At 34.8% G+C, this 14,263-nt stretch overlaps 1 pseudogene; it reads right to left on the minus strand.

The window, feature by feature from the left end:
* Positions 1-11,651: 11,651 nt before the first annotated feature.
* LOC140522818 (coiled-coil domain-containing protein 12 pseudogene) lies at positions 11,652-12,134 on the minus strand (annotated as a pseudogene).
* Positions 12,135-14,263: the final 2,129 nt, after the last annotated feature.

Raw genomic sequence — 14,263 nt, forward strand, 5'->3', positions numbered from 1 at the left:
ATTACATTTACAAGCTGTATGACTTTAGAAAAGTCAAGCACAATAATGTTATCTACTTCCAAGCGTTATTTCCAAGATCAAATGAGATAATGTAATGTAGCACAGAGTTTGGTACAGAACATATACTTAATAAAGTCTCTTTTTTTGAATCTATTTCTGTGAAGTGCCTTACGCATAGTAACACAGCTAGTAAGGATCTGAGGTAAAATTTGAAACCTGATTCTTATGACTCTGTATTATATCCCCTAATTGTCCCATTGATAAATGTTTATTAAAATCAAAATGAAAGAGTAGAAAAAGGTACTCATCTATCCTCTCCCAAATTTCCCTCCAGTGTTAAAATAATTATTCAGATTTATTTCTAAAGGGGAAAACCCAACTACAATAACAAAAAATAATAATTGTATAACCCAAGACAACTTGAGAAGTCAACAGGAAAGATCTGTCACACTAGGGAGGTATGAGTACAGGGCTACAGATCTTCAGGAAAGGGTCTTTGAGGCAGCAGTATCAGTAGCAGCTTCTGGAGCATTTAACCTACAGATGCTAAGGGGGTCATTCAAACAGTCAGAAAGCAATTACAGGGGACCCTTCACTGGTGATGGGTTGCATTTCTAAGTTCCAGGACTAAGAGGAGCACTACTCTTCAGTAGGGAGCAGGGGCCTTGATCAAGGTTTCAGGTCAGAAAGAAAAGGTATTAGGGTCACTCAGAAGAGAATAGGAGTCCCAGACTCATTTCTAACGTACAAAGGAGCAATCAAGGTTATGACTGCAGGAGAGTAGGGGAAATGGCCACAGTTCTAGGGAGAACAGGAGCCCACAGGAGCACAAAGACTTGTGGCTTACTGAGAAAGGTCACTTTCCGAGTAAAGACCAGAAGAGAGCCCAGGAGAACATTGACCATATTTCTCCTTAGATCATAGCATCTTGAAAACATCGAAACTTACAGACACCCAGAATTTGAATTTGGAAACCCAAAAATTTAAAACACAGATAATAAAATTATATTTTACCTCTGTGAGAAACATGCTCACTTAAAAAGGAGCAATACTCACTGGGAAGCTGTGAAAATTCTCATTTTATTTTAGTGAATGGGTCACTCCCCAATGGAGAGGATGCTTGCTCAAAGAAATGCAAGGCTTTTTATGTTGCTCTCAATTTAAATTTTCTGCCTCATTCTTCATTGGCTAGATGTAGCCTCCTGAACCTCCTACTTCATGTTCTCCTCCCTCATAGGTTCCACTTTCCTTCTAACAACTTGTTAAACATGTATGCAGACTTCTGACCTTTTCCTCATCAGAAGCCTGCCTCTGGTTGCTCATGATTCTGATTAGAAGGAATAACCTCTGACTTACATTCTGCTATCACTGAAAGCTGGGAGGAGTTTTATCTTGTGGAAATAGAATTCCTCCTTTTTTTTCCCCACATCTGTAATTGAGAATAAAAATAAATAAATAAAACAAGAGGGAAAATACATACAAAGATGAAGATAACAGAAAAATGCATAAAATACAATTTTTTATAAAAATATATACAAATATATTTTAGAGTGACTAGCATTGTTGTAGTTCCTTTCTAAAAAAGGAGGCTGGTTGCTAAGGGGAGAATCTATCTATACTATATTTGGTAACTTTTAACTAGAATTTTTAATTAAACAGAGTATTTTATGTTTTGTGCATGAACAAAAGAGATAACTATAGATTCAAAAAAAAAAGATCAATCCCAGTGAAACTTACATGAGCATTTCAACTGCTTATCAACTGCTACCCATAGGGAGGTCATAGAGTTTAGTTGGGGCATTAGAGACTTATGAGGGAGAGGAAGGAGTGGCATGAGACAGATAAGTAATGATGCCACCAATACCTTAATCAGCTCCTCTTCTCAGACCTCATGGAGAGCATCCAGGACCCTGAACCCTATTGTCTTGGAAATAGCAATGTCTTCTGAACTAATACTCATTCTTCTTCCTCAGGTACCTTAGAGTCATTATTAACATGACCAATTTTGTGTAGAAGGGTCTTTCTTTCTGGTTACCACCAGGACCAACTACTGTCTTATTGGTACTTATGGGCAGTTAAGCCCAAGAAATATTTGGGATGGCAACACAGTCAGGAAGAGTGGTTCTACTTCGACCTAGTTCTTATAATCATCACCGTGGAAAGTAACTTTTGTGGAAATTCAGTCCTCAAAATTTAGTGGTTGCTAGAGCCACAGATATTGAAGGCCCAGAGAATAGAGTTCATGGCTTCAAAATTCTTGGAATTGTCAAGTGATTCAACATGAGGAAGGGTTAGGATTTCAGCAGTGGAAAAGGTTATTTCCACTGAATTACTATATGCTTTGTTGCTTCATCCTCTAGACAATGGGTTGCAACCATTTGGCTTATAGTCAAATATTTCCATAGGAATAGTCTACCCAACTACAATGGGAGAGCAAGGACTATCTTAGTTGTTTATATGTGTTTCTAGCAAGTTAGGACAATCTTGACGCAGAGTAAACACTTGCTATTTTCTCTTTCTTTTTTCCTTTTGTTCTTTCTTTCCTTCTTTCCTTTTTTATTTTTATTCATTTCTTCATTATATCCTTCCTTCCTTTCTTCCTTCCTTCCTTTCTTCCTTCCTTCCTTCCTTCCTTCCTTCCTTCCTTCCTTCCTTCCTTCCTTCCTTCCTTCCTTCTTTCCTTCCTTCCTTCCTTCCTTCTTTCCTTCCTTCCTTCCTTTCTTTCTTTTTTCTTTCTTTCTCTCTTTCTCTCTTTCTTTCTTTCCAGCACTGTAAATTTGAGAAGAGCGGAGAGTTTGTTTAAAGGGAGAGATAGTGAGTTACATTTTGGACGTGTTGAGATATCTTCAAGTATTCAGTTTGATAGATCCAAAGGACAGTTGGTGATTTTACAATGTTGCTAATGTGAAAGAACAGGGATGGACATATTAATCTAGGAATTATCTTCATAGAGATGATACATTAACCTGTGGGAGACAATTTTTCAAGTGAATTAATGTAGAGTTATGTAATATTCTAATTCTAAATACTTACATTTCTTTAGCATTGTATAGTTTGTAAAGTGGTTTATCTTTCCAATAACCTGAGATCAACGTAGTACTTTAAAAATATAAACTTATGATTTGTTTAAAAATAAATTTATTATTTTTCTTATATTTTCTAAATTTATTCCTTTGTCTTTCCCAATTCTCCCAGAAACCCACCTCTTATGTAAATATTTTTTCAAAAGAAAGAAATAATAGAAAAGCAGAAAAAAATGAGGAAAACTGATAAATTCTATGAAAAAAAAAATCTGACATATACTATATTCCACTCCTGTGGACACTCTTTTCACCCTGCCCTATCTCTCCCACAGCTACCACCTCTGTAAATGAGGAGATACGTTCACATGTTTCTTACTTTTGGCCAACTTTATTCATTTCATCTTGCAACTCTCTTTTTTTATTATTATTATTATTGTTTGGTGATTGTTATTCTTTCCATTTACATTGGTGTAGCCATTTTGCATTTGTTTTCTTGTTCCTGTTAACTTCAAGGTGGATCTCTTCATAGAATTCTCCATGAGTCTCTGTATTTTTTTATTCATTGTTTCTTAATGCACAATACCATTTCATCGATATAACAGGTGGCAATTTTTGCTTACTCTTTCTACTGATAAAAATCCTGAGATCCAAAGAAGTTAAATAAATTGATTATGCAGTTAGTGAGTACTGTGATTAAGGCTACAGGTTCAATCTAAATCTTCTTAATGCAAATATATATATATATATATTCCTTCCACTACTCTGCACTTCATAAATAAACCACTTAATAATTAATAATTCACTTGTGAATTGAATCACACGATTGTGACATTTCTTCCAAATATCGATTTTGTTTGTTTTGGGAGCACATCTCTAGACCTATGGTTACATTAGTGTGAGGACTTCGTCTGTTACACTTCAGAATGCAATGAAAAATACTTAACAAAAATAAATAAAAATACAATAGAAGGGAAAAAAGGTTAATATTTGTTTTTTTTAAGGCAATACACCATCTGCAGGCATTTTTAAGTATGGTTTAGGAGCCTCTATTTCCTTACTAGTGTAAGAAACTCCCAAAAAGGAAATTCACTCTGATAGATTTCTGTAACATTCTGCCACTTTGAGTCTCATTGAGTTATCTGATGGCCTGCAACATGAATGAATTGCCTAGGGACACAAAGCCAGCAGTGGACTGAGGTAGTACTTGGACCCCAGATCTTTCAGAACCTGGCACAAGATCTGTTTCCACTGAACTAGAAGCCTCTCTACCAAGTCTTAAGATGTCTTTATATCTACCAACTACCATGCCATTCTGATGATACCGTATGAAGTTTAAGTACTAAACAAAGATTCAGAAACATCACATCAGGCCTATCAATCATCTAAAGCAAAGATATAAAGTGCACCTTAAACATACAATTCATCCACAACATAATTGCATCAATCTGTTACGGGAGTAAAAAATAGAAAAATATTTTTTGGGGAAAAATGATATAGGGTCTACTCTACAACTGATTCATGTGAAGTCACACTGCATGCAGAGTATCTTTCAGCACATTTTCTCTCCTGTGTTGTAGTCGGAGATCTGCCTGTGCTACTTTGAGAAAATCAAAGCCGTCTTTGAACTTCTCCTCAGAGGCATTATTGATACTGCCTCCTTTCCTAGTTGGTAATTTCACATGCGTTTTTGTTGTTGTTCTGAGCTTGTCATCATGAATCAAAAAGTAAATGAAAGGTTTAGAAAAGTAGGTGGCTAATAAGGGATGACTGATCAAATATGATATAGTAAATAGAAAATGAATGGGCTTTTGACATATTTTTCTATGGCGTTGTTTGCCTATTCATCTGAATCCTTGCCCACACAATTGATTATCAATAAAATGAATGGAAGGACTTTATTTCCTTGAACAATATGTACCGACATCCAGATCTGAGATTAAAAATTATATAGGAGTATTCATTTTAAAAACAAGGGCTTCTTGAAATTCTTTCATATGTGAAACAAATTCATCCAATCCAACTGACAAAAACAACTCAAAGTTCATCGCCTTCTGTCAATGAATCAGAGGTTTTTTACTTCTATATAAGCAATGGAAATATGTAACCACTACATATGCTATGATTAGAAAAAAATCAGGTTCATTCAGGCTAAAATATCTTCCCCATCACTCTCTTATGATGCCTGTAATCTCCAGAATTAGGGACTTTTTGCAGATATATTCATATGGATATGAGCAAAAGGACAGACCAGACTTGTTTCATATTATTTTATTCCTTGATTTTATATTCCAGTTTCATAGCTGGTAATGAATATTTTCTGAATTCAACACGGAGTGTCTCACCTCAGTGTGTTTTCATGGGCTGACTACCTGGATTACTTTCTCTTCTCACTTCCACTTCTTAGAATCTCAAACTTGTTTCATTTGTTTTTCTTCAAGAATTCTTTCTTGATCTCCTTTCCTTTCTCATTCTCCTCATCTACTTACTATGCATTTACATTCTACTCCCCTGTTCCCAATGGAAGCAAACTCTTCGAAGGAAATTTTACTCTTGTCCCAATATAGTTCTTTTTTACCTCCTTATTTTTTTTTTTTGCTCTCTTCATATCAAAGTCGTTTTATACCTCAGCCCTCTGTCTATGTAACGTTTTCTAACTGCCCTAAAAGACGTACCATTCTCAAGATTTAAAAGTATCACCTTTTTATAAGGGCAAGCAAAGTAGAATCCGTTTATGTTTTATGTTTTTGTTTTACTAAAAGTGCCTCTGAATAATGTGATTAAGGAGGATCCTTCTCAACCACTGTGAGGCCTGGGAAGATTTGTAGGAAGGTCCATGCTCTTTGTTAATGAGGCATGGTTCTGAAGGGATGTAATCCCCTCTGGCTCTAAAAAGTGTATAAAGACTCTGAGTTTTGGATTTTATTTTGGTGCTTACTGATTGGAAGTGTTTGTTTGGCCAGAGGTGGACTCTTGGAATTTTCAAGAGTCCCCTGGCTTTGCAAATCCAAATTTTGGTGTTTTCCTCTCTGGTAACTACGATCAGACAGTTGGACCTGTCTATTCAATGATAATACATGTATTGATTACGGTCAGGTAGAAGAAGCCAGATCTAATGATTTTTGATATCTCTGTATTTTCTTCAAAGTTCAGGGTGCTGGCTCCCCTGAGCTAGGTGATTGATCCAAATGATTGAGTAAAGTGATTGTTAACCCCTCAAAAGTTGTCTTTCCCTTTGTGAATGCAAATCTAGCAACCTATGATAGCAGGCCCCTCTGTATATATTGCGGTGCTTACTGATACATCTTTCCCTGTAGGGATGTAAATAATTCAGTCTTATTGAGCCATCTTTTTTTTTTTCCTTTCCTGTCTACATTTTTGTGCTTCTCTTGACTCTTGTATTAGAAGATCAAATTTTCTGTTCAGCTCCAATCAATTCATCAGTAAAATTTGAAAGTCCCATATTTTATTGAATATCCATCTTTTCCACTGAAAGATTATGCTCAGTTTTGCTGGGTAGTTGATTTTCGGTTGTAATTCAAGCTCCTTTGCTTTCCAGAATTGAATATTCCAAACCCCCTGATCTTTCAATGTAGAGTTAGCTAAGTACTCTCCTCACTGTACCTTGTCAATATTTGAATTGTTTCTTTCTGACTGCTTGGAGTATTTTGTTTTTACTTGATAGTTCTGTAATTTGGCTACAATATTCCTTGGAATTTTCATTTTGTAAGGGCTTTCTGGCAGTGATTATTGGACTTGCTCAAACACTCGTTTACCCTGTGGTAATTTTCCTTGATGATTTCTTGAAAGATTCTCTCCAGGCCCTTTTTATATTTTTTCATTATTTATTCATTATTCAAGCAGACCAATATTTCTTAAATTCTCTCTCCTGGATCTATTTTCCAAGTCAATTGTTTTTCCAGTGGGGTATTTTTATATTTTCTTATTTTTTTATTCTTTTGATTTTGTTTGACTGATTCTTGATGTCTTATAGAGTCATTAACTTCTGCTTTCCCAATTGTAATCTTCAAGGAATTATTCTCTAAAGTTAGTTTTTGTACTTCTTTTCCATTTGGCTTCTTCTATTTTCAAATGAGTTATTGTCTTCTGTGGATTTTTTTTTTCCATTTGACCAAGGCTATTTTTTAGGAAGTTTTCTTCCATCTATTTCTGTAATTCCTTTTTCAACCTGTTGAGTTTTTCTCATAATTCTCCTGCATCAATCTCATTTCTTTTTGCAGTTTTTCTACATTTCTTACTTAATTTTTAAAATCCTTTTTGTGCTCTTCCAAAAAGATTTTTTTGACCTTGAGATTAATATGTATTTTCCCTTGAGGCTTCACATTTTGACACTATGTTTTTCTGTGTTTGTATTTTTTTTTTAATCTTCCCTCTTTCTGTAGTGGATTTCTATGGCCAGGCCTCTTTTTGATTGCTTCTTCATTTTTAACCTATTTCATGAATTTTAGAGTTTAGTTATTCTATCGGGCCACAGGAGGCACTCTCCCAAGCTTCCTGTGCTGGGGGCCAGGGGTTGGTAACTGGCTTTCCATGCTAGGACCTTAGATAATTGTGGTTTACCCACTGTGCTGGAGTGGCCCAGCCTAGTTGCACAGGAGGTCAGGTGCCTGCAATTTGCCTTCTGTGCTGGAGCTGAAGTACTCACAGCTGGCTTGCTGAGTCAGGACTGAGGGACCTCAGTTGCTGATCTATGCTAGGGCTAAGAGCCTCCAGACGGCTTACCCAGACATCACTGGCTTTGGGCAGTGTTAATCTTTTACCCACGTGAGACAGAATTTTCCCTAAGTCCTTCTAAGTTATCTTAAGCTTGAAAATTGTTGCACTCCATCTTTTTGCATGTTCTGTTGCTCCAGAATCCATTTAAAAGATTGATATAGAGCTTAGTCTATGACTTCTTGAGATATCTAAGAGGCATTCTGATATTTTGGAAATAATTCTAAATTAAAAATAAAAAAAACTGCATTCAAATTCTGTCTTTATTCTAACATAATATTTATATTATATCCTAATCCGTCCTTAATTTTGTTTTTCTGCTAAATGATGATGTTGTTATAAATAATACGTTATGTTTTATTTTCCAATAATTAATCAATAAATAAAAAATTTATGAAGCACTTACTAAGCACTGGGGATACAAAAAGAAACAAAAGACAGTTAAGTCCCTGCAGTCATAACTTGGCTCTTCAAGTTTGTTTTAAACTTCTGTAGGACAGAGGTATATCTTATATCACTTTCTATCCCTATTACCTCACCCAGAACGGGGTCATTTAATAATTTGGGAGTAATTATTATGATTCTGAGCATTAAATTATTTAAAATATTTATATGAAAAATTAATTTTGTGATATTTTACACTTATTGGAAATCTGAAAACATCTTCCACAACACTGGGAGAAAACACCATTTCACCAGCACATATTGTAAGCCAATGAGTCTTTCAAGGGAAATTAAATTATGTATTTTTAACTCCTTTCTGGATAGTTCATAAAATTGATGCTTTAATAAATAGCTCCTTGATGTATTAAATGTTCTAACTTCAGAGTAGTTCTTTGCAGTATTTAGTCTGTAAAAAAAAATCAACATCTTTTTTAAGAAAAGAGAAAAGGAAAATAAATAGAACATCTTTTCTCCTTAGATTTTATTCTTAAACTCTAGGTCAGAGTGTATCCCAAACTTTGGAAATTGCCTTTCTCCATCACTAAAACTATGTATCGAATACATAAAATCTCAGACAGGGAAAGGGACAGTAACTTAACTCTTTTGCAAGAAATTATATGAGATAGTAAATAGAATAAATAAAAGAAGGGTAAACAGTGAGATTTTATTTTTTTCATCACATGTAATATATGGCCTTGAAAAATACAATTAAGCTTGCTGTGATCCAATCTCACTCATTTATGGGATAAAACCAGTCAGAATATTAATATGCTCAATAATTATTATAAAGAATTTTTTAGTTCTTGTTGGAGCTAGGTGCAAAGCTAGGAGACAAGGAAACTAATAACTATGCTCGGTTTATTTTGGATAACTTGTTGAAGTTGCTGAGCTATGGTGAGTAAAGATATGGAACAAGATAATCATTTGATTGGAGTACAGATGCTATTATAGTTCCATTTCACGGAAAACGTGAACACAGAATTTGGAATCAGGAGAGAGTTTGAATTTTTTATGATCTTATCAAGTCACTTCATAATCTGCTGTTGATTTTCCTTGTATTTTAAAGGTGAATTTTATCAAGATGATCTTTCTGATGGCTTCAAGATTTCAGATAAATGTTATTTGACCTATCCTAAACGCTAATGCCTTTAATTGGTAACCTTCTATTTACTTTATATAGGACTAGGACTTTGCTCATTCTTTTTTTGGTGGCATCTCTGTAGGTTCCTAGCAGTCTTTTAACTGATCCTCACTTCTATCCCATGAATGCTACTCTAATAAAATATACTTATGGAGGATAAGGAGACTTCCTTTTGATTCTTTTGTGTACCCCACAGTGCTTACTCAATACAGTGCTATGAGATTAATAAAAATTTTGTAATTATGTTATTATGTGGCAGACATTGTACTAAGCAATGGAATCCAAATAAAATAGAAAAGGAAGACAATCTCAGCTTTCAAGAAATATTCATTTCAATAGGGGAAGAAAGAAAAAAAAACAGAAAAAGACAGCACAGAGCAAGGTTAGGTCAGAGGCAAACATGACTTCTGTGAGCACTTCCTCAGATGTAGGTTCAGAGCTCATCAGTTGGAGGAGAGGATCAAGCTGTATTAGAGACATCTTCATCGTGGAAAGACTGTTATAGCACAGGTTGTTTTAATCTTAACCGTTAAGAAGCAGTTCATTTTGTCAGGAGCTGAGCCAGGTAACCACATAAAATAGTATTCGATAAATTAATGTTTATTTAATTTTTTAATAGTGCTTCAGGCACTCTCACTCTTGTCATATGCCTCAATTTTAAAGGTTCCATGCCAATAAAAAAGACACATTATCTCAGCAAATAGACAAAACTTTCCCTTTGATTCCTGAGAATGAATGTTTATATTCTACAGACTGGCTAATGCTCACTAGTGATCAAAAATTCAATTAAGAGGACTTCTGCTTGCTTGCTATGTCTGTTCTCAGTCTAATGGCTAATTTAGTTATAGTTATTTTCTGTTAAGGCTTGCTAGCACATCAATGGCTGTCTACTCTGTCTGACAAGTTGATAAATTGTTCGTATGGTTTATTTGCTTAGCCTTTTCTGTTGGTTTTGTTCTCATTGTCAACTCTTGCTTATTGGTGGTTTTTTTTGCCCATTACATCACATGAGAGGAGAGGTAATATAGTGGAAAACTTACTCAATTTGAATTTAAGAAAGTCTGAAAAGGATAATAATTGCATGACCCTATGCAGTTCATTTAATGTCTTGGATCCTTGATTTCTACATCTTTAAAGGTTTAATAATAATGGAATCTATCTCACAGAGCTGTTACAAGCATTACATGATATAGTGTAGTATATACATACATACATACATACATATACATACATACATACATACATACATACATACATATACATATGTGTGTGTATACACACACACATATATATCTATATCTATATCTATATCTATCTATCTATATATCTATATCTATATATCTATATCTATATCTATCTCTATATCTATCTATCTATATATATATATCCCTGTGTGTGGACTACAAATACTACATTAACATGAGTTATTTTTCTTAATCAATTCATTTTGCTTGACTAAGTGTATTTGGTACAAACATTTTATTTTTCTTTTCAGATTTCTCAATAGAGAGCAAAACAAATGCTTGGTATTTGAAAAAATATTTTAAAAAGAACAGAACAAATCGGTTTTTTTTCACACTTGAATCTGTCTTTATTTGGAAAGAGTAGAAAAAGTCCATAATATATACATCTGCACATCTATACATATTATACACAGCAATACTTCCCCCTCCCTGTCGAGAATGAAAGGGCCACCTGGCCAGCACTGGATCAACTTGACTGATATTTTATCACAAAAGCTTGTTGCTGTCAGTAAAGACTGAAGATACCTATTTAGAACATGCCATCATGGAACTCAGAAGGCTAAGTCAAGTGTAATTATCTCACTTTCTCTATTTTTCTTACTCAAAAAAAATGCTAATGTAGAAATGATTTCACATGTATAATTGATATCACCACTTTCCTTCTCAGTGGGTGTGGAAGGGGGTGAGAGGGAGGGAGAAATTTTGGAACTCAAAACGTAAAAAGAATGTCAAAAATAAATAATAAGCAGATGTTTTTAAAAAGCAAAATAAAAATAGAATATACTACATGTGAATTGGTAGAAAACGCTAACATGGTGACAATAGAGGAGAAGTTCTCACTGATTATCAAGTTACAACTTTTTTTATAAGTTTAGATTGTGATAATCAGAGACCAGACATACTCAAGTCACACCTCTAAAATGTACTTAAAGATACACTCAGATGTACATTAAAAAGAGTACGATAGTGGAGATCACTCTGGGGACCAAGATGGAAGGTGGGTCTTTGTCCCTGACCTAAAAGAATCAGTCCACACTACTGTCTTGTATGCTCAAGGGAGAAGCTGTTTTAACCTGAGTCACTCTCCTCTGGCTTTGCAGATTCCAGGTCATCTTCTTGGCCTCTATGTCTTTCTCGTATTAACTCAGCAATGGCTTTCTGCATCCTTTTGTCTAGCTTTTCCAGTTTCTTAGCCACATCTCTTTTTACATCCCAGTCTGGCTTTCTGGGGGCAAGGTTGGCCAAATCTACTTCCTGAGCAATGGGCTCACGCTTTGATGCTTCCAGCTGGTCTTTTGCTTTCTCATCCACTGAGGCTAGTTTGGCCTGAGGCACTTTCCTCTTCTTTAGTTCCTCATCCTCAGGTACATAGTTCCACAATTTGAGTTCCCTGTGTTGCTCGCCTTATTTCTCTTCTTTGAAGTGTTTATTTTTTGGTTCCTCATCTTCCTTATTCTTCTGCCCAGTCTTTTCTCTAAGGGTCGTGAGCTGCTCTTTCCACCACAGTGCCTTCTCCTCCAGACGTCCCACATCAGGTACCGGTGCAGCCATCTTGTTTCTTCTCTTCTTTAAAAGGCACAATTTTAATAATCAAACAGGCCAAGACAGTGTTCAACCAACATTTTAGTAATGACCCTGATGTAATGTGTAGAACATGATTTTTCCTGAATTAGGTCATGGGTTTTTTTTTGTTGTTGTTGTTGTTTTTTCAGAAAACCTATGCTGTTTTAGTAATATAAAAGGTTAATTTCAGGAGTTTTATTTGACTTTTCCACTCCATGAAGACACCAGGTACCAGAGAGGCTTCAATCTCGATTCCTTATTCTTCCTACCAAGGAAATAATCCAAGAGCACCAGAGGAAGGAGCTTCCTATGGAGTTTGAATATCAACCAAAATGCTGTTTCCTACCTTGAATATGTTTTGCTTTATGTATATTTCAGATCGCTGTTGACTAACTCACTTAAAAGATAAGCAAGGTGAAAATGAAAATGGATACTGAATGCTTCTGACTAGACATTTTCAATAAAAGTATCCATGCAGAAAGACAAATTCAGAGCTCAGCTAGATTCCTGAAAGCAGTAAGTTCAGGGGTCCTGAGGAATCTTGGTCTCCTCAGGTAACAGGAGCCAGCTTTAATTCCTAAGGCTACAGCTTGAGCTAGGGAAGGTGGCTGTCACAGTTCTAACAGTAGCCACCAGCAAAAGAATACACTTTTTTATATGGAAAAAAGATTACCTTTCTTACCTTTTGGATTTCTTGGGCATGCACACTCACACACACACACACACACACACACACACACACACAGGCATTCCATATAGTAACATGTGCCCTACACTATAAACAATCCATCCTGGTCTTTGTGAATTTTGTAATAAAGATGGCCATTAAAAAGTGGTTTTAATGTGTACATCTACACAAGTCATTGAAGTTGAATTGAAACTGGAAGTTCTTGCCTTTCTAAAATCAAGCTGAAGCTGATTAGAACTTTCAGTGACATTAATACTACAATCCAAAAGGTTTAATCTTTCATTTGAATCTGCCCAGTGGAAAAAAAAATACAAAAACTAAAAATTTCCTGTCAAACTGGATGCAAATACATACAAAAAATCTATGTGCATCTTTGTTTAATTTTTACAGCTACCTTGGATTAGAAAAATAAAAATTTTGTGTAGTTGAATTTGCATGTACGGGTAATCTTATTACACTTGATTTTCTCCTTTATTTCAGGATCCTGTACCTTCCAGGAAAGTGATAAGATTCATAACAGCCCAAGACTGAGCCCAGTGGAATAATTTTTCAATAATATTTTATTTTTACTAATTACATGTAAAGATAGTTTTCTACATTAATTTTTATAAGATTTTGGATTTTCAAATTTTTCTCCCTCCCTCCTTCTCCTCCCCACTTCCCAAGACAGGAAGATTATCCATGTCTGATCATGTTAAACGTATTTTCACAAACCAAAGGAAAACAAAACAAAAACAAAAAAGCAAAGAAGTTAAAAATAGTATGCTTTGATATGCATTCACACTTCATCAGTTCTTTATCTGGATGTGGATATCAGTTTCTTTTTCTCCCTTTAATAAAATTTTATTTTTTCCCATTACATGTAAAGACAATTTTCAACATTCAGTTTTTATAAAATTTTGAGTTCCAATTTTTTGTCTTTCCCTCCATTTCTTCCTGCCCAAGACAGAAAACAATATGATTATTGTTTATGTTTGGTTTGTTATTGGTTATACTTGTTATAATTGGTATATATTTATGTATAATTGGTTATACATGTAAAACCATGTTAAACAAACAAACAAACAAAAAAAAAAAAACTTGATTACTCCGCTATGAATGCTTCCACAATTTTGTTTTTTTGAAATCTCTCCGACAATTACTTAAATAAAATTAGGTAACCTCAAAATTAAATGATAGGATGAAAGGAAGTGGAAAAGGAAATGAACGGAATGAAGACAAGAGTTAAATAATATAGCTCCTACACAGTAGGAACAGTGAGTAATAAATACATGTAAATGCTAAATGCTTTTATTACTTATTATACATCTCATCAGATCCTACAATGGCATGAAAGTAAGCTGTCTTCACTGATTTCTTTGCTACCACCACCATGCTGTTTCATTCCTTGTTGCTATCTGGCTTTACTCAGTCCCTTAAAGATATGGTC

This window comes from Notamacropus eugenii, chromosome 2 (genome assembly GCF_028372415.1).
Source record: "Notamacropus eugenii isolate mMacEug1 chromosome 2, mMacEug1.pri_v2, whole genome shotgun sequence".
NCBI classification, from domain to species: Eukaryota; Metazoa; Chordata; class Mammalia; order Diprotodontia; family Macropodidae; genus Notamacropus; species Notamacropus eugenii.